Genomic DNA, 21,388 nt, shown 5'->3' with positions numbered 1-21,388 from the left:
TACAGATTATTCAAAAATCCATAATTAAACTCATTATCATAATCCTCTTTCCTCGTCTCATACCCGGAGCAAGTGAACGACGCCACTGCCTACTACCCGGGGTCACGCATCACATTCCACATTTGATCATTAATCATATACATATACATACTTAGCCATAACTCAATTCTTAATCGCAGCCATCCAGCTCATGGCATGACCCATAACCAGCCAATAATCACCATCAAATATAGCCCTTTGGCTCACGGCATACACCGCATTTCTATCATCACCCTCAGCAACTCATACAGTCATTATTAATCATAAATCAACATTAATCTCACTTGCTTCATCCACAAGTGATCACATGTCCTAGCCTCTTTTCATTACTAGGCATACTATAAGGATTTAGGACATAGAGGGTGAGAATGGAGACTTAGGAGTCTAGAATTTGGCTTTAACAACTTAAAAAAATCAACCTTTGGGTGAAAACAGGGTCACGTGTGCACGTCGCCCACGCGCACGCGTGGAACACCAAAAAGTCCATCGACGCGTATACATCGCCCACGCGTATGCGTGGATGAAAGGAAAACCAAGTGAATAAACATAACTTCTACAAAACTCCTTTTTAAAACATTTCTAAATCGTTGAAAAGATCATTGAATAAACTTTCATAAAATTCCAATTTTGTAGAATTCCAAATTCCGTGGACCGAAATACGGCACGCCGAAGTTGGTCAAAAATAAGTTTTTGCCCAAATATAGAAATCATCAATTTTTCCAATGTTCCCAAGCCAAATTTGTTTCCACTCATCCAAATTTTTCCGATGTTCCCAAGCCAAATTTGTTTCCACTCATCCAAATAACCACAACCGAATCACATCCATATAATTACACTCAACCAAAACCAAACCTACCTCATCTACACCATTTCACCCAAAACCATCAAATTCCGCTCTTAAATTCCTCAACCCATATTATTCAATAACCAAACCAATCATTCACACATTCAATGTCTAGAATCCATCCAATCACTCATGTTATCACACAACATACACGTCAACTTACCTTACTTACCTCTTTCTGGCTTCCGGCCCAAATTCACTGTTTAAATGTATATTCCACAAATCAATATTCATTATCCAATTCATCAAGTTCTCAACACACCAAACATACAAGGCCACACAATCCTTAACTCAATCATTAATTCATAATACATATCAACTATGCATATTAGCACCAACCATTTACACAATCTAAACTTAATCATAGGGGCATCTAGCCTAGGAATTCTCATCACACCACATGGTACTTAAATGAAACTTAAATCGTACCTCTTGTAGCCAAACTAATTGAGCCTCTTCTATGGAAGTCTCCACTAACCCTTAGCTCCAAGCCTCACCAAAGCTCCACAAGCAACACCAACCTCCCAATTGTGCATCAAAATCACCAAATACACTAACATAACCAATTTCACATATATAGATCAACCTAGGGCTCATGAAAATGATAAATCATAAGGGTTTGAGTACTTCTTACCTCAGCCCATATGAAATAGGGATAGAACCCACTTAGAATCCATGTTGGAGTAACCCTAAACACCAAAAATCACAAGATTTCAACACTAACTACTCAAAAACATGTAACAGTGGAGAATTTCAAAATATGGGCAGAGATGAATGGAATACTCACCACAAACCTTAGATAAAATTGTAGAGGATGAGAAGAGTGATGCATGGCTGCAAACGGCTCGCCAATCGGAGCTCCGTAGCTCAAGTTATGGTGGTTTGAAGATCAAAGAGAGTTAGGTTTTCTCTCTTTTCTTCTCTCTTCCCAAATCAGCGCCCCTCCTCTTATTTTTAGGGTAAAATAAGATGAAATGCTCATAACTAATGTTTATATATGTTGGGTCTTAGGCCCACTTAGGCACGGTTCACTTATTTTTGTCCGTTGGCCCAATTTTAGGCCAAAACCCCTTAAGATTAGCGTTCTAAATCACACTTTAAATACTTCTACCTCCCCTAATTATAATTCCTCATCTCTTAATCTTATTTACTCATAATGAATTTTCTCAGCTGCAGTACCAGACAGATCTCAGCCGGTACTGCCGGACAAAATTCCACTGCGCGCTTTTACACAGAAAACTATGTTTTCCGACTCAGAAAAATTCACTAAATCCAAATATCATATTTAAATTATCAAATTCCAATTGACAAATCTTCCAACCATATTCGCTCCTATTTAACTTATTATTTAATTAATTTTGGTTAGACCGAGTTTTACATTCTACCCCCCTAACAGAAATTTTCGCCCTCAAAAATTCCATCCGTCACTGCAAGTACGCGAGCGTAGTCTGCCTTTATATCCAACGCATAACAGTTCCAAGGTCTTTTTACTTTGCGCGCTTCCGTTGCCGTGCTCTAATTTCTCTATCTCCGAGGGTCTCGGTCATTCGTTCAATACCGACCAACAGCCTCGTTCCTTACTTTTATCGTCTCATCATCTCACACCCTATTAAATCTCAAATCATGTCACCAATAATATTACCATTATCGTTAATCATAGCCATCATCCCACATCACTATAATCAATCAAAGATCATTACCACACCTTAATCATACTCCATCACCATCCTCTCTCTCTGCCAAGCCAATTCCTCTAATCTCAGTTCAACTCTAAGCATAACCTCCAAACTTACTTTCTTATTCTCAAACCCTCGAATTTCTACATGACTTGCTGTTATAAAGTCTCTAACTCATCAATCAAAAACCCCTTTCATTTCTAGAAATCAAATGAGTTTGAAATAACAAGCTAACAAAATCATAAGAATCCGACTTCCTTTAATAATCTATAAAAGTATTTGAAACACATCTCTTTTGTTAAAGTTACTCAAATCAAAGGTCATTCTCGAAACTATAACCAACACTCTTTTAAATTCTTGGGAAATTTTGACAGCACCTCTCCTAAAAACTGGAGTTTATCACCCGTCACGGGTTCCCTCAAACCAATCTCAGTACCACATCAGCATTTTAATTTAATGGTTTTTCACATTGGTCTTTCAAAACCAATCATTATAAATCTCAATCTAAATCCAAGGTCACTATGACCAAACATCATAGTACTCATCTCTCAAACACGACCACTTGTACTCTCTCATCATCTAAATCCAATTACGCATCAATGATAATTTCCTCATCCGCTTTAGAACCATCAAAGCTCGCAGCCGCAATCAATTCCAATTATTTGGGGATCATTACTTGCAATAACCCACTTAACCCTTCTAGTATTGAAACTTAAGATATTATAGTAAACTTTTACAACTCCTATTCGTAGCTATCCTGTGTTACTACTTCCGCAAGTTTCTGCTGCTTTATTCTTATCTCTCGTCTAGTACTAGCTCTATCACTTACTTCCTCAAGTACTCAACCACAACTTAGCATGACTGGCATTCACTAGATTTCTATCTATGATAGCCAAAACCACATACCAACTTAATCGTACTTTTAACACGTTGTTACCAATCTTTCGCTTACCTTTTCCCAAATTGTCGGATCTAGCGGTATCCCCCGCTATCGTAGTGAACACACGACCTTGTTGTTGGCCCTTGGAAGTATTTCAGTTGACCTTCTCAGGACAGTTCCAGGACATGTGTCTAGCTCCTCCACAATTATAGCAAAGTCCCAATCCAGCTCAACACGGAGTTCTCGAATGATAGCTTTCACATCACCTATAAGTCAATTTATTCTGAGGTTGCTTTCCATACCTCCTCTCTTGGTGATTGTTGTTGTTGTTCCTTCGTGAGTTGTCTCAAAAAAATTTCTCGTATAGGGATTTGGTCTCGTATTCCCTCGCCTCTCAAACGATGAGTGACTAAAGGTTGAATCAGCTCTATTCTCATTTCTTGCAGTTCATTTGTCACTGGGTTTCGAACAATAACTCCGTACAGTTCTCAACACTTCCAATCCCTTAAATATAATCCAAATCACTTCTGCTATGTCTCTCTTATTCTTAACCTGTAAGAGTCTAGCTACTCCTCTAAGTTAACTAGATATCGCTCCGTCTCAGCAACTAATGGTCCTCGACTAATCGTCCACTTAGACTCTACAATTATCAATACTTGTTATGCACCACGAATGAATATTTCATAGTAATGATATGAAGAGAGTCAGAAATTCAACTGCTAGTTTAAAATTATCTCGGGCATGAGAATCGGACCTGGCAGTACCCCGGTTCTTCTGGTGTGGGCAATCTTTGACCAAATGTCCTAGCTTCCCGCAATTATAACACAAACCCAAACCATAACGGCATGGCCTATTTGGGTGATGACCCTCGCATCTCTGACAGTTCAAAACATCTGCAGTAGCCGCTGCCTGTTTTCCCTTACCGTTCCCATGGAAATTCTCATTCGTCGCAAGGTTATTCCGTCCTTGGGAAAAATATTGTGGGTATCCTCTTCTCTTAAACTCTTGACCCCTTGTTGCGTATCCTTGGTTGTGCTCCCTGCGGTGGGACTCCTGACGGTCATTCTCCGCCTCAGCAGCCTTCCTCACACATTCTTTAACAATGTGGCTCTTGTTCACAAGTTCAGAGAATACCCTAATCTCCATCGGTCCAACGGATCTTAGGATGTCACTTCGAAGTCCTCCCTCATACTTAATACACTTTCATTCCTCGAAGTCTCCCAGAGCTCCCTGACACATACGAGAAACCCTGAATAGCTCCTTAAATTTATCTGTATATTCAGATACGGACATGGTACCCTACTTCAGCTGTAGTAATTCGAGTTCCTTGGCCGTCCTAACAAAATTTGGGAAGTACTTCTTATAAAATTCCACTTGGAAGGCACCCCAGGTGATAGGATCATTCCCCTGCTGTAGGAGACGTTGAGCCCCTTGCCATCAATGCGATGCTTCTCTCGTGAGCAGATAGGTAGCAAATTCAACACACTGCTCTTCAGGCACCAACTGTGCTTGCAGTGCTCGCTCCATGGCCTGAAACCAGGTGTCAGCTTCAGTCAGATTGGTGGTTCCCTTGAACTTAGGTGGATTAACCTTTAAGAAAGTTGCCAGTGTCATCAGCCCCTGAGCTCCACTTCTGCCATTGCCATTATTGCTTATCTGTTGCCCAAGAGCCTCCGTAGTGGCCTGCATAGTAACATTCATATTCTCCAACGCCGCCATAAGGTTTACCGGGTTATTCGGGTTGATTTCCGGTTCCTGCGTAATAGTACGATCTCTTTCACGTCTCCGACCGGGTCCACGAGGTGCCATCTGGTTCCTATACACACCAAACAATTGATATCAAGTTGATTAGTCTCAATATTGGAAGTACAGTGCTTCAAAGTACCAAAGGTATACTCATGGACTTCATGCTAAATGTATCGGTTAGATACTCTATCTAGCACAGGCACAGACTCAGAGTATGCATTGAAGCATAAGCAGTTTCATCCCTCAGGCTCACGAGGACGAACTTCTCTGATACCATAATGTAACACCTTAATATTCAAATCCTTATGCTCGAGTCATAAGTCAATGATATTATGGTGGTACGACGCTCAGGTGGATTTTTAATATATAAATATAGGTAATTTCGAAAGGAGTATTAATCGAGAAGCCTAAAAGGAGTAGGAATAAAATTGCAAAGACGTATCACTCACGTTTCAACAACAAAAAGATAAACCGTGAAGCTGAAAGTGATATACGGACAAGGCATAAAGGATATATATATATATATATATATATATATATATATATATATATATATATATATATATATATATAACATAAGTAAATAGCCACTAGTCGCGACCCGCGAAGTTTAGGCTGGCTAGGGTACAAAATGAAAGTAGTTGACAACAGTATATCCTAATCTCTCCCAAAGGAAACATGAGAGCCTCTATAGCAAGTTCAAAAGAGTTCAATATATAATATAATCTTTTCAAAACAAAGGTGGAGAGATTCTAAGCAAAACACAAAGTAGAGAAAATAAAGATCTTCGCCGTCTCTCAGACGACCCACAACTCACTTCTGAGCACTTGGACCTGTATCTAAAAAACAAGAGATATATACGGAATGAAAACCCTGGGCCTATGGGTTCCCAGTACGGTAAAAGTGCCAAATAAATACAATGCACTGCAATAAAAACTCACTAAGCATCCTAAACTTCTTCACCAATTATCCATCCTATGTTCTCGCTAATCCATGAATAGGCAATTGTCATAAGAGAGTGCTAAATATAATTCATGTTTCACATGTTTTCCAACTCGCTGACTCTTCCACAAATCAGACTCAAAATTATAAACAAAACCATCACCAGTTGTTCTGCCTCAGTAATTCTATATCAATACATCATACCCTCACCTAGAGCTAGTGAAACCACATCACTGCGTCTACCCAGGGAGCTCAAATTATCTCATTCAATAATCATCATCATCATGCAATCGCATCATCAATTTATCTCATCAAGAACTGCCCTCAACATCCACCGACACCAGCATGAGGGGCTTCTCAGTTGTACAAACACAAGCAATACAGACAAGTAATACACAAATAAGGTACAAGTAGAACAAGTAGCACATAATCAGGTAACATAGCATATATGATGTAGAAATCCAAAATAAATAGGCACACCCAAACAATTCAAATATATGCAAATGATGAATGCATGCCCTATGGCTGATGATATCATCTGTCGATTATCAAGCCAACCCGACGTGTCTGGTAGCTAACGCGGGCACAGTCTCTCTGTTGCACATTAATATCATTAAAGGGAATATGTGCCCTGTCGCCATTAGAGGGTATCTGCGCCCTGTCGCCATTAGAGGGTATCAGTGCCCTGTCACCCTTACAACCAGAGAGAAAACAGAAGCATACTCACATTCAACATTTTCCATCATTATTCATTTATCATATTCGTTCGTTAATCATATATACATCTCCGGCATACTCGCCACATGTTAAGGCGTCTGCAATCATTCATTGTTGTTATCAAACCTCAAACATTAACCTGGAGCAAGCGAAAAGAATTACAACCCTTGCTACTACTCAGGTATCACAAATACACATTATTCATAAATCCATAATTAAACTCTTTATCATAATCCTCTTTCCTCGTCTCATACCCGGAGCAAATGGACGACGCCACTTCCTACTACCCGGGGTCACGCATCACATTCCACATTTGATCATTAATCATACACATATACATACTTAGCCATAACTCAATTCTTATCGTAGCCATCTGGCTCATGGCATGAACCATAACCAGCCAATAATCACCATCAAATACAGCCCTTTGGCTCACGGCATACACCACATTTCTATCATCACCCTCAGCAACTCATACAGTCATTATTAATCATAACTCATCATTAATCTCACTTGCTCCACAAGTGATCACAGGTCCTAGCCTCTTTTCATTACTAGACATACTATAAGGATTTAGGACATAGAGGGTGAGAATGGAGACTTAGGAGTCTAGAATTTGGCTTTAACAACTTAAAAAAATCAACCTTGGAGTGAAAACAAGGTCACGCGTGCGCGTCGCCCATGCGCACGCGTGGAACGCCAAAAAGTCCATCGACGCGTATGCGTCGCCCAAGTGACGCGTACGCGTGGGTGCGTTTTGTGCCCCACGCACAAAGCTAGCACGCTTCTCGCACAACTCTCGGGAATTTGGCTGGGCAATTGGTGCAGCGCATCGACGCATACGCATGGGCCATGCGCACGCATGGATGATGCATTTTCAAAAACGACACGTGAACGTCGGCCACGCCTATGCATGGGTGAGCGTTACGGCAAAAATTTTACTAAGTTAAAAAGCTGTAGAATTCATTGTTTCAAACCCCAAACTTCCAACACACATAACTTCTACAAAACTCATTTTTAAAACATTTCTAAACCGTTGGAAAGACCGTTGAATAAACTTTCATAAAAATCCGATTTTGAAGAATTCCAAACTCCGTGGACCGAAATACAGTCCGCCAAAGTTGGTCAAAAATCAGTTTTTGCCCAAACATAGAAATCATCAATTTTTCCAATGTTCCCAAGCCAAATTCATTTCCACTCATCCAAATAACCACAACCCAATCACATCCATATAATTACACTCAACCAAAACCAAACCTACTTCATCTAACACCATTTCAACCAAAACCATCAAATTCCACTCTTAAATTCCTCAACTCATATTATTCAATAACCAAACCAATCATTCACACATTCAATGTCTAGAATCCATCCAATCACTCATGTTATCACACAACATACACGTCAACTTACCTTACATACCTCTTTCCGGTCTCCGCCCAAAATTCACGGCCTCCGGCCCAAATTCACAGTTTAAATGTATATTCTACAAATAAATATTTATTATCCAATTCATCAAGTTCTCAACATACCAAACATACAAGGCCACACAATCCTTAACTCAATCATTAATTCACAATACATATCAACTATGCATATTAGCACCAACCATTTACACAATCCAAACTTAATCCTAGGGGCATCTAACCTAGGAATTCTCATCACACCACACGGTACTTAAATGAAACTTAAACCGTACCTCTTGTAGCCAAACTAATTGAGCCTCTTCTATGGAAGTCTCCACTAACCCTTAGCTCCAAGCCTCACCAAAGCTCCACAAGCAATACCAACCTCCCAATTGTGCATCAAAATCACCAAATACACTAACATAACCAATTTCACATATATACATCAACCAAGGGCTCATGAAAAATGATAAATCACAAGGATTTCAGTACTTCTTACCTCAGTCCATATGAAATAGGGATAGAACCCACTTAGACTCCATGTTGGAGTATCCCTAAACACCCAAAATCACAAGATTTCAACACTAACTACCCAAAAACGTATAATAGTAGAGAATTTCGAAAACTGGACAGAGATGAATAAAATACTCACTACAAAACTTAGATAGAATTGTAGAGGATAAGAAGAGCGACACGTGGCCACAAACGGCTCGTCAATCGGAGCTCCGTAGCTCAAGTTATGGTGGTTTGAAGATCAAAGAGAGTTAGGTTCTCTCACTTCTCTTCTCTCTTCCCAAATCAACGCCCCTCCTCTTATTTTTAGGGTAAAATGAGGTGAAATGCTCATAACTAATGTTTATATATGTTGGGTCATAGGCCCACTTAGACCCGGTTCACTTATTTTTGTCCGTTGGCTCAATTTTGGGCCAAAACCCCTTAAGATTAGTGCTCTAAATCGCACTTTAAATATTTCTACCTCTCCTAATTATAATTTCTCATATCTTAATCTTATTTACTCATAATCAATTTTCTCAGCTGCAGTACCAGACAGATCTCAGCCGATACTACTGGTCAAAATTCCACTGCGCGCTTTTATGCAGAAAACTATGTTTTTCGAGTCAGAAAAATTTACTGAATCCAAATATTATATTTAAATTATCAAATTCCAATTGCCAAATCTTTCAACCATATTCGCTCCTATTTAACTTATTATTTAATTAATTTCGGTTAGACCGGGTTTTACATTTAGTGCTATATTTGACTAATGAGTTTGATTATCATGTTTACTGAGTTTGATTATACTCAGGTTTAATACTATATTTGACTACTAAATTTGATTATACATATTTATTGAGTTTGATTACACATGACTGCTGAGTTTAATTATACATGGCTACTGAATTTTATTATACATGTTTACTGAGTTTGATTATCTTTTCATGATACAATCTAAATCTTGATAAAATCTAAATCATGATGAAGAAAGAAGTTAAGTTAAATATTTAAAATGGTTTTCTGTACATATATAAATTAAATGAAGCCATCTTCAATTAATTGAAGCATCAACATTAACCCCATTTATTAGTTACATTAGTTATTAGTACTTGTAACTCTTTTTTACACTATAATCCTATGAAATAAATAATTTTAGATATAAAACAATAAATATATTGACACTAAATTCATATGTAGATACCAAATTTCTAAGAATCACTATAAACTTTAAATGCTGCTTTAACCAAAGTGACTTATACATTCTAAATGAATAAGCCCCAAATCAACTACCAAAAAATTGGAGACTGCATATATCAATAACATTTGAAACATGACAACTTTAATGTGAAAAAATGGTTATGTTGCTAAATCAATAATAACTCAAAATTTTAGATAACTCAAAATGTTAAATGTAAATTCACTAACCACATATAAAATCAAAATTAAAACTATTACAAAGAGAAAAATGCCAAGAATTCTACTGCAACATGTAACAAATTTATTACAAAAGAAAATAAAATTATTGTTCTTTCAAATGGTGGCTTTGTTGCATTAAGTTCAATAAGAATACAAAGCCATATGGTTGGTTAGAGGACAACTCCGAAGGTAACTTCACATGTGGTTAAAAAAATAGCAATCAATAAAGTGATAATAAAGTATTTTAGCAATAATAATAAAATTAATTATATAATGAACTTGTCTATGATTTCTCTTTCACATTTTTTGTATACTTCTTCCTACCTTGTTCAACAACACTAAACATAATTAAACTCATTCAATATAATAATCAAACATACTCCAACTCATAATCAAATATTTAGTATAATAATCAAAGCATGGAAACTTTTTTAATTGGAATTACAGTCGTACTTGCTTGTTCTTAAGTTCATTATCGGCAGCTACGCTTTTACTTGTAACTAACATAGAATTCTTGAAAAATATGTGTAATAATTTAGTATTGCCAAGCAAAACAATACACTATGTGACTTAGACCAACTTAAACACAAATGCAATAGGTAGAATATGAACATTTTCATGATACACTATATGAAAAGGGATGAGTTTCTAACCTTTGTAATTGCTCCTCTAGCTCCTTGGACTTGGCCAAAACTACTTCATGACCTTTCTTTTTTCTCTCAGTTCATTTTTCAAAGTTTTAATCTTTTGCATGCAGAGTAATAGAGCAGAGCAAAACGCAATGAGAAACAGGGAATGAAGACTTATTAAACACAAACCTGAAAGGTGGGTAAGGCAAGAAATTATAATCAAACAGATTCAAAATCATATCACAAAAATTTAGTTCTAATTAAACATGTTGTAGATATCAACTATGCTATAATATCATATTTTAAAAACTGAACATAATCAAACTCATTCAGTATAATAATCAAACATACTCCAATTCATATCACAAAAATTCAGTTATAATCAATTAATAGTATACTAATAATCAAGAGCTTGAGGATGTTGCTAGAAGAAAATAAAGAGAACTAACTTCCTACTCAATAAAGTTAAACAAAACAACTATACTATCAATCAATTATTAAAATTAGCATACTAAGACTTCAATTCAAAATCCTAACTTAAAAATTTTCAGTATAAATTTCTGTTTGAGAGTACAAACTATGCACAACACAAATTGATTTATAGAAGTTCAAAATGAAGAAAAAAATGCAGTTGAAGAAGCTAATAAAAGCTCAAAATGAACAAGAAAAATATCCTCGAAGAAGTTGATAGAAGTACAAGGATTAGAAGCTTACCTTGCAGAATCAAATAAAAAAATGTAGTCAAAGAAGTTCACGCTTGAGACAGAGAGCACTGCGCCTGAGAAAGAGAGCACCGCGCTTGAGACAGATAAAGGAGAATCACAACCACTCTTAAAAGAGAGTGAAGGAGAATTGTGTCATTGGAGAGAAAGGGAAAGAAAATCGTGTCACCGAAGAGAGAGAGAGAGAGAGAAAGAGAGAGAGAGAATCACCCTTGAGAGTGAGAATAAAGATGGAATTGCGTCAAAAAATAAGAGTGAAAGTGAGGAAAGGAGAAAAAAACGGTTGTTTTAGCGCGTGTAAAGAGTGAGAGCGAAGTTGAGAGTAGGATTTTTATTTTAATTTTTAAATTTTATATATTTACGTATATAAATACAGTAACTGAAAAGTGGTATATATATAACACTATCTCAAAAATCTTTTATAATAATAATGTTACTGAAGCACACATTTTTCTTCAAAAGTTAGTAATGCTTTTAACATATAGTGTATTACAAGTGGTGGTCCATTCTTTATTAATCATTTAGCAACTGCTAATTAACATTTTCAATATTTCTATAGAATTATAGGAACTAATAAGATTTTTTTTTTTTGGCTAATTAATGACAGGTTATCAAGTTAGTTCTTAAAAATTTTGGCAGCAACATCATTTTTTGAAATGGGTTAAGAGACCTTTATAGTATTGGCGGGTAAACGGCTAAGCCATATAAATTAAAAAATATTATTGATTGTTATAAAAGAAAAAATTTAGAAGATTAGTGGAATTTATTTTTTTAGCCAATAATTAATCAATAATGTTTAAAAGTGTCGATTAAAAATATATTATTAAATTAACTAAACTAAAAGAATTGAGTTAATAATTAAAAATATTGACAAAAAATAATAAATTTTAGGGCAATTTACCATTTTAAAATAATTGGGAGAAACCTTTACCAAATTACAACAATTGAAAAGTTTATACCTTTATGTCTTGTTTTATTTTATATAGAAACCGTGGGAGCTTAGCACGGTTTCTAAATGAACATAAACCGTGCCTGCTAGCCAGGTTTTATGTTGAAGAGCATTTGAATGTAAACCGTGGGAGACAGCCACGGTTTACCCTCGGTGAATGCAACACATTAACCGTGGAAGGCAGCCACGGTTTATGAGGAAGATTTTGTGTGCATAAAACTTTGGAGGCAACCACAGTTTATGGATGAGCGGCTATGTGAAGTAGGGTGGCTGAGAGAGAATCCGAGGAGCTTTGTCGTTTATGGAGTCAGCAAACTTATTTACGTTTTAATACGATTTGAATTGTATTAGTATATTTTTATTTTTTAATCAATTTAATTTTATATAAATAATTAGAAGGGCAATTTACCATTTTAAAATAATTGGAAAAAACCTTTACCAAATTACAACAATTGGAAAGTTCATACATTTATGTCTTGTTTTATTTTATATAGAAACCGTGGGAGTTTAGCACGGTTTCTAAATGAACATAAACCGTGCCTGCTAGCCAGGTTTTATGTTGAAGAGCATTTGAATGTAAACCGTGGGAGATAGCCACGGTTTACCCTCAGTGAATGCAACACATTAACCGTGGAAGGTAGCCACTATGAGGAAGATTTTGTGTGCATAAAACTTTGGAGGCAGCCACAGTTTATGGATGAGCGGCTATGTGAAGTAGGGTGGCTAAGAGAGAATCCGAGGAACTTTGTGGTTTATGGAGTCAGCAAACTTATTTATGTTTTAATACAATTTGAATTGTATTAGTATATTTTTATTTTTTAATCAATTTAATTTTATATAAATAATTAGAATTTTAAATTATAAAATTTGTATTAGTTTGTAATGTAAAATTTAAATAGACATAATTTAAATTAATAATTTATAAAATTGTATGTATTCGTATTATTGTATTCATATGATTTATTTTTACTATTGTATTTATATGATTAATTATATTTATTCGATTTAAAAAAAATAACGGTTGCTAATTTTTAACTAACAAATAAATACACTTATATTATTTTTAAATTAAAATTTTTTAAATAAATATACTTTTATTATTTTAAATTTTTAATTTAAATAAATATATTCGTATTATTTTAAATAAAATTTAAAATTAATATAAGTAGGTTTATTTAAAATTTAAAATTTTAATATTTTAGATAAACATATTCTTATTAAAAATTTTTAAATTTAAATAAACGTAATCATATTATTTTAAATAAGTATATTCTTTTAATTTAAAAATAATATGAATGTATTTAATTATCATCTAATTTCATCTTTTATTTTTATTTATCCTCAACATTTTAAATTATCATATGATAATATCATTGAGTGGTATAATTTAATTTTTAAATTATATGTAATAACTTCAGTGACAATCGTTAAATATGCCTATTGATCTTTGACTGAGTTTTTGAGATATTAGTATATATATGTGTAAAGTTCACAATGTAATTGTGTTGGATGTCTTATATCATGTATTTTGAATTTGGAATACTTCAAATTACATTATAATCATTGAATTATAAATATAGTGGCTGAATGATGTGCAATAATATTAATAGTGGTTGATTATAATAAGCCATGATAATTTTAATAATTTTTTATCTTAATGCGAAATTATAGTATCCTTAAGTATATAAATAATTAACATATTAGTTTTAATAAATATCCTTGTAAAGTACTTTATTTTACACCATTACAATAACTAACTATAAGTTTACACATATCATTGATTTATATAATATCATATTTGTAAACTTATAGTTAGTTATAGTTAGTTACAAATATTCGTATGAATACAATAACACGAATACATACAATTTTATAAATTATTAATTTAAATTATGTCTATTTAAATTTTAAATTACAAACTAATACAAATTTTATAATTTAAAATTTTAATTATTTATATAAAATTAAATTGATTAAAAAATAAAAATATACTAATACAATTCAAATCGTATTAAAACGTAAATAAGTTTGCTGACTCCATAAACCACAAAGCTCCTCAAATTCTCTCTCAGCCACCCTATTTTACATACCCGCTCATGCATAAACCGTCGCTGCCTCCAAAGTTTTATGCACACAAAATCTTCTTCATAAACCGTGGCTGCCTCCCACGGTTTATGTGTTGCATTCACCGAGGGTAAACCGTGGCTGCCTCCCACGGTTTACATTCAAATGCTCTTCAACATAAAACTTGGCTAGTAGGTAGGTTTATGTTCATTTAAAAACCGCTCCTACGGTTTTTATATAAAATAAAACAAGACATAAAAGTATGAACTTTCCAATTGTTGTAATTTGGTAGAGGTTTCTTCCAATTATTTTAAAATGGTAAATTGCCCTAAATTTTATTCGTTATTAAGTTTTTCTCGTTATAAAATATTAATCATAAACATTTGCGTGACAAATTTATGTATTATTAATTTCAGGATTCTTAAAAACATATCAAATAGTCTTGTGGCTGTCCACACAGTTAATGGTATGTTCCTACATTATACCAATAAAATAATTTTTCATGGTCTATTTATAAATATTATAATTAGAAAGATAGGTTTATATACTTCGTTCCATGTCCCATCCTTTTTATTTATTTGTCAACTTTAAATATGACCAATTTATAGGATCTCATTGCTTGGATATGCCGGGTGCAAAGGAAACTGATCCAAACTGGTTGGTCGAACAACGGAAGACAGAGATTAAGATTATGAAAGGGTGGATCACCCAATACTATGCTGATCTTAATTAGTGCATTCAAAGACAAAAATTTCAAAGCAAACCATTAAATTCATGTGAGGCCTTTATTTGTGAAACTCAAACAAAGAGTTATGCTCTATACTGATTATCCAATTTTTCTATGTTTCAATCTTCATCAATATATTTTTATTTTTGTCTCCGTAGTTTTGACTCGAGGCAGAAATAAAAAAAAATAATTTAAAAGAGCGTATTTTCTTTACATAAATTTATAATAGCTTTTTTCTTGGACAATAAAATTTATATAACTGTGTTAATACAAAAAAAAAATTTTTTTGACAAGGGACGATTCGATTGTCAATGATTTCTGAAAGTTTCAAAAGGTTTAGAGAACGGGGTTTAAATTTATGGCTTTCTTTAACTTTTAATTATCAAGTCTTGTAGATTGAACTTTAAACCTTATTTCTGTTAATCTGTGCAACGGATAAATCAAAAGACAATTTTGTTTTGTCTCATAAAAATCATAAAACTAAACTAAAACAGAGAAGAAGATGAAAAAGATGACACAACCATATATCCTGATTCAGTTGCCTTGTGCAATGCAACCTATATCTAATCTCGGCCACAACATTGGTGGAATTTTCACTATAGTCAAAGTATTACATATACCAATTCCCTATGACTCAACCTAATCCTATCTGGACACACAAGTTTTTACCTAAACTTGACTTAGTTATGCTAACACTTAACTTAATACTCAAAGGGTGTGTGTGGTTGGGGGAATTATAGAACATTCTCATAAATTTTAAGATGGGAATATGAAATTCCTATGTGTGGTTCAAGGTTAAAAAAACATTTCAGGGTAACTTTTATTTCTTGGAATTGAATTACCACTAATTCAATTCCCATCTCCCCCCTAATTATCTTTCATTCCAATGGGAATGAAATGTAAATAATGAAACAAAAATACTAAATTACCCCTATTATTTAATACTATATTTTACTTCTTCTTCGTTTTTGTCTGAAGAACTAAACCCTAGCAAAGCAGTTTTTTTCCCAAATCAGTGAGCTTCACCAACACCACCGCCACCGGAGCCGGCACCGGCACCGGCACCGCCGTTACTCTAAACAGAAGATTCATCTCCTTCTTTTCTCCGATTCATGTTCGCATTGTGATAAACCACTATATTATGGTTTACAATGCGTTTAATTGTGTGGTTTTATCATGACCTTCACCCACTTATTCATATAATTAGCATGCATTTATATTTCCTTCCTAAAATTATTACATGATTGAAAACTTACTTCCTAGAGACTTTTAATTAGGTATTTTAATTTTCCTTTATTCTATTCGATGCCGTGATCTGTGTGTTAAGTATTTCAGGCTTTATAGGGCATGAATGAGTGGAAGATTGGAAAGGAAGCTTGCAAAAATGGAAGGAATACAAGAAATTGAGGATGTGACCAGCGAGAAGTGACGCGGCCGCATGACTCATGCGACCGCGCGAAAGAGAGGAAATCGCAGTGACGCGGCCGCATGGCTCACGCGACCGTGCGGATTGGAAAAGCATAAGCAACGCGGAGGCATGGACGACGCGCTTGCGTGGAAAAGTAAAACGCCAAATGACGCGTCCGCATGAATGACGCGACCGCGTGACGTGCTCGATCTGCAGAATCTCAGAAGTCGCTAGCAGTGTTTCTGGGCCGGATTTCAACCCAGTTTTCGGTCCAGAAACACAGACTAGAGCCAGGGAACATGCAGAAACAAGACACAACATTCATTCCACACAATTTTTAGTTTTAGATCTAGTTTTTACTCCTCCTCTAGGTTTTCTCTCTACACATTTATAGTTCTTAGGATTTTATTTTCTATTATTTTTTTTGCATTAGGATATTGAGAAGAGTTATTACCTCATCAAGACTTCGTCATTCTAGTTCGTTTTCTTTACTTGGCTTTACTCTTCCATGTTCTTTAATTTACTCAATTCTATTATTGGATTATTTTAGAATTTATTAATACAAGAATTACCTTTATTTTTAATTGATTCCTTTGAGTTTTTATTTATCATGTCTTTCTTTAATTCCTTTTCCTATGTTATGAGTTCTACATTCACAATGAGCGAGTAGTTCCCTAACTTGATGGGGAGTTGATTGAAAGGAACTCTTGAGTTGGGGTGCTTAAAGGAAAAATTGTAATTGGGTTCATTGTTGGAATGCCCTCTAGTCACTGACACTAATCCTTTTCAATGAGCGGATTGGGACTTGTGAATAGAAACAGCATTCCAACTTGTTTGACTCTCCCTTACCTAGTAAGGGATAACTAAATAGAGCAACCTTCAATTATCAATTAATCTTGAGAGTACTTCAACAAGAATAGGATTTCCAACTAATCTACTCCCAGTCAAGGCTTTTATTTAAAATTAATTACTAAATTAATTTCCTGTTTATCAACTCAACCATTTTTGAAAACACCTGATTGATAAAATAGCACATCTCTCTGCAACTCGTTGGGAGACGACCTGGGATTCATATTCCCAGTATTTTAATTTTAATCTTTGTGACAACCCTTTTAAATTGATAAGTGGATTTTCGGCTGGTTAAGGACTGTACTTGCAACGTATTTCTATTGATAATTTCTTAACTTGCCAATTTCCGTCACGTCACACTGCTCTGTGAATTTTCTTTGAATCTCATATTAAAGTTTGAGTTTTTTCCCAAATCAGTGGAGGCTTCACCAACGCCACCGCCATCGGAGCTACACCGGCGCCACCATTACCCTAAACAGAAGACTGGTTTCCTTCTCTTCTTCAAGTTCATATTCGCATTGCTTATCTCTGTGAATTCTCTTTGAATCTCTCATTAAGGTTTGGGTTCTTTTTATGCTTTCTACATCATATTACACTAATTTCCTGCAATAGACTGCTAATTTGATTAGTTATTTTTTATTTTGCTTAATTTCTTATATGCTCTTTGTGATTATGTTGCATGCAAACAACATGTTTGATTATTTGTCTCAATAAAGAGTTTAAGCTTTTGATATAATTTTACATGCTTAATTTGGCTTGAATCTGACAAAAATATATTTTTACATGCTTAATCTTGTCTTAATTTGGCTTTCCGTGCTGTGTACTTCATGAGCCATGCTACAATGCACTACTAAGCTTGCATTACTATTGCTCTACTTCTTTATCCTGTTGTCTTGATGAATTTTACATACTAGTAACAATGTAAAGTTGTTTTGGTGGCAATCTAATTTTTAGCTACAGGATCTGTGGGATCTAATTTTCCAGTTTTAAAATGTATTTTGGTGTGCATGTTTTGGTATACTTGTATGTTCTGGTAATATTTGTTACAGTTTCGTATGATAGTGCAAGTTTGTTCAATTATTCAATCTGCATGTTTACAGATTTTGGCATATAATAAGAAGTCCTTTAAGTTTTCCTCCGATGCTTCTTCAATTTATTTATTCTGTTTTACTTGTTTGTTGATATATTTTAGACTGTTTGAAAATTGAATTAGCCAACTTACTTAGTGGAACAAGGATCAGTTGTAATTGTATTTGTTGAGAATTGATATTTCCATACTGCTATTACTAAATTTGATATGTGATCACCGGTTCTTTTCTTTTTATTAATAGCAACTCGGGAGTGGAATGACTCTTGTATGATTCCTATGTGCAGTTAATGTTTTGATTCAAGTGATTTGAATAAAGTCTTGAATTAGATTGAAGGATGACTAGGTGAACGAGCATTAGTGCATTACCATTAATGTGCATGTAAAATTCTCTAAACCACAATGAACTTTGATTTATTTTTTCTTGATTTGATAAATCTGAATGTTAGTTTATATATAAAAAAAATGAATTCAAAAAGTAAAAATGTAAATTTTGGTACTACAATCAATTTCAATGCATTAATCTTTTAGTTGATTAATTTTGGATAAAAAAATATAAGGTGATTCTCTTATAGTTATACTCTTCATTGAGTGAAGTCTTAAAAGAGTACAAGAGTAAATAGATTAACCGACAAGTTCATTGATTCTCCCCCCTTTTTTTGTTTGAAGTTTCTGTTTTTCTAAAATGGGTGTCTCCTATGATTTCTCACTTCATAGGTCAATGCTTTTGTGTCATTGAAATGTCTCAATTTGATAATAATGTGTCTCTATCTCTCTGTGTTTGTGTGTGTGCATTTTCAAGTAATGTTTGTTTTTCTTGCTTTGTTTTGGGTAAATCATTTGCTTTGGTTTTAGTTCTTGATTGTCACTATTAAAAATGCTTCTGAATTTGAGTGGTTGGTCATTTTTTGAACTCTATTATTTGTTCAGAGAAACGAGATTGGGTTGGTTAGAGGCAAATACAGTGAATCTACACCAGTGTATCAGCTTCACGGATTAGTAAGTGTTCAGATCTGAACTACAATATATTATTCCTAATATACTTCGAGATTTAATTTCATGATATCAATTTTGATCTGAGGCACCCGCTTTTTCTTTCACTATTTTGTTTTTCTCCCTTTTTTTTCACACCTTCGGAATAGGAAGCCCTATTTTTTTTTAATCTATTTAGCAATGCATATTCTGCGTTATTGGATTTTTAAAAATTTAAACTGGCATTCTACTTGTGTGAAGAATTGAAGTTCAAATTTTTTCTTTTTTCCATTTATTATTTCTCTGCTTGAATTATAATTATTTCTTTGAGGTATTGTGTGTGAAAAATCCATGTTTAAGCTTGCAAATGCAGTATTTCTTTCTATTCGCAAATGATGACAAATAAACAGGGACATCAGCACTCGAAGGAGAGTGATGACTTAGTCTAAAATGGGAATCTCTCTGATGCGTTTATATAAAATCTACAATCTGTTATTATATTTTTTGTATTATCCATTTGTTTCATTTAGGGATTAAGCATTTTGATTTTATATTGCATCCTTTGTAGCTATCAGTGTATCACTCATTTTCTTATGGAGATGGTTATGGCAATGTGTGTTTATTTATTTTGTTCCCTAATGTGTTAATTTTTTGTTGATTTTTCATTTGTCAATGAACCTGATGTTAAAATCTATTTTGTTTTTCAACATATGTATGTTATTGTTTTTACTCTATTGAAGAACCCATCATTTTAACTTTTAAATCAATTTTCAAATTATACTTGGCCTTTGCTTAATGCAGATACCTTACTAATGGTTTGGCCAATAATGTATTCTATTGCACGTATTATTAGATATATGTATTTGATGAAATCTTAAATTGTCACTACCTCTGAGGCCATCCATCTTGTATAGTTAAATCTTTTTTTTACTGGTCTTTGTTATTTGCACGTGTTGTTAGCTCACTCCTGCTTACATTCCTCTAATTTCTTCTTCCTTGGTGAAGTCATTGTTGTTTTCTCTAACCATGTTGGAGATCATTTTGGAGACCATGTTAGAGAGCATTTTAGTGCCAAGGATGATTAGCAAAAGAACCATGGATGGAGCTGCTATTCAATGTGATACAAGCCTGATGATTGTAACTAAGAACAGAGATTTAAAGATTGCTTTTGTTGAAGTCTGACCATAGTTGGGCTCCAAAAGAATCTTATGAAATAAATCAATCTATGTTGGGGTAGATGGAGAGATCAACTTGCACAAAAAATGTGAAACCAATGGAGGAGAAGACATCACGCTCAATAATTGAAATAATTTTTCTATGTGTGAGGTTGTCTGTCGTAATATTGATTTCATTTTGTTGATGTGTTTGTGTTCTTGTATAAGAGTTGTGTATGTATGCTTATTAGTGCTAGTAATTTTTTTACTTTTGAGACTTCTTTGTAACTTTCATTTGGATAATAGTAATGCTTTTTTAGTAAATTTAATTGTGATAATGTTAATTTTAATTAAAGATATTTGTTATTAGAGATATTTTAGTAAATTTGAAAAGATTAGATTTGATAATAATTTTAATTAAACATATTTTTATTAAGGGTATTTTAGTAAATTTTTTATTAGAAGTATTTTTGTAAATTCAAAATGTAAAAAAATAATAATTTTAATTAAATATATTGTTATTAAGTGAAATTTAGAATCAATAATAATTTAACTAAAGATATTTGATATTGGGGATATTTTAGTAAATTTAAAAAAATTAGAATCAATAATAATTTTAGTTAAACATATTTGATATTGGGGTATTTAAGTAAATTTTAAAAAAAT

General features: G+C 33.9%; 1 non-coding gene across 1 annotated transcript; it reads left to right on the top strand.

Annotated features, from left to right (window-relative positions):
- The first annotated feature begins 19,953 nt into the window (after nt 1–19,953).
- On the top strand, nt 19,954–20,040 carry LOC112700630 (small nucleolar RNA R44/J54/Z268 family). Its single transcript, XR_003153536.1, has one exon. It is a non-coding gene; the product is annotated as a small nucleolar RNA R44/J54/Z268 family (small nucleolar RNA).
- Nucleotides 20,041–21,388: the final 1,348 nt, after the last annotated feature.

Source organism: Arachis hypogaea, chromosome 6 (genome assembly GCF_003086295.3).
Source record: "Arachis hypogaea cultivar Tifrunner chromosome 6, arahy.Tifrunner.gnm2.J5K5, whole genome shotgun sequence".
Lineage (NCBI taxonomy): Eukaryota > Viridiplantae > Streptophyta > Magnoliopsida > Fabales > Fabaceae > Arachis > Arachis hypogaea.
This window is presented reverse-complemented; position numbering and strand designations above follow the sequence as displayed.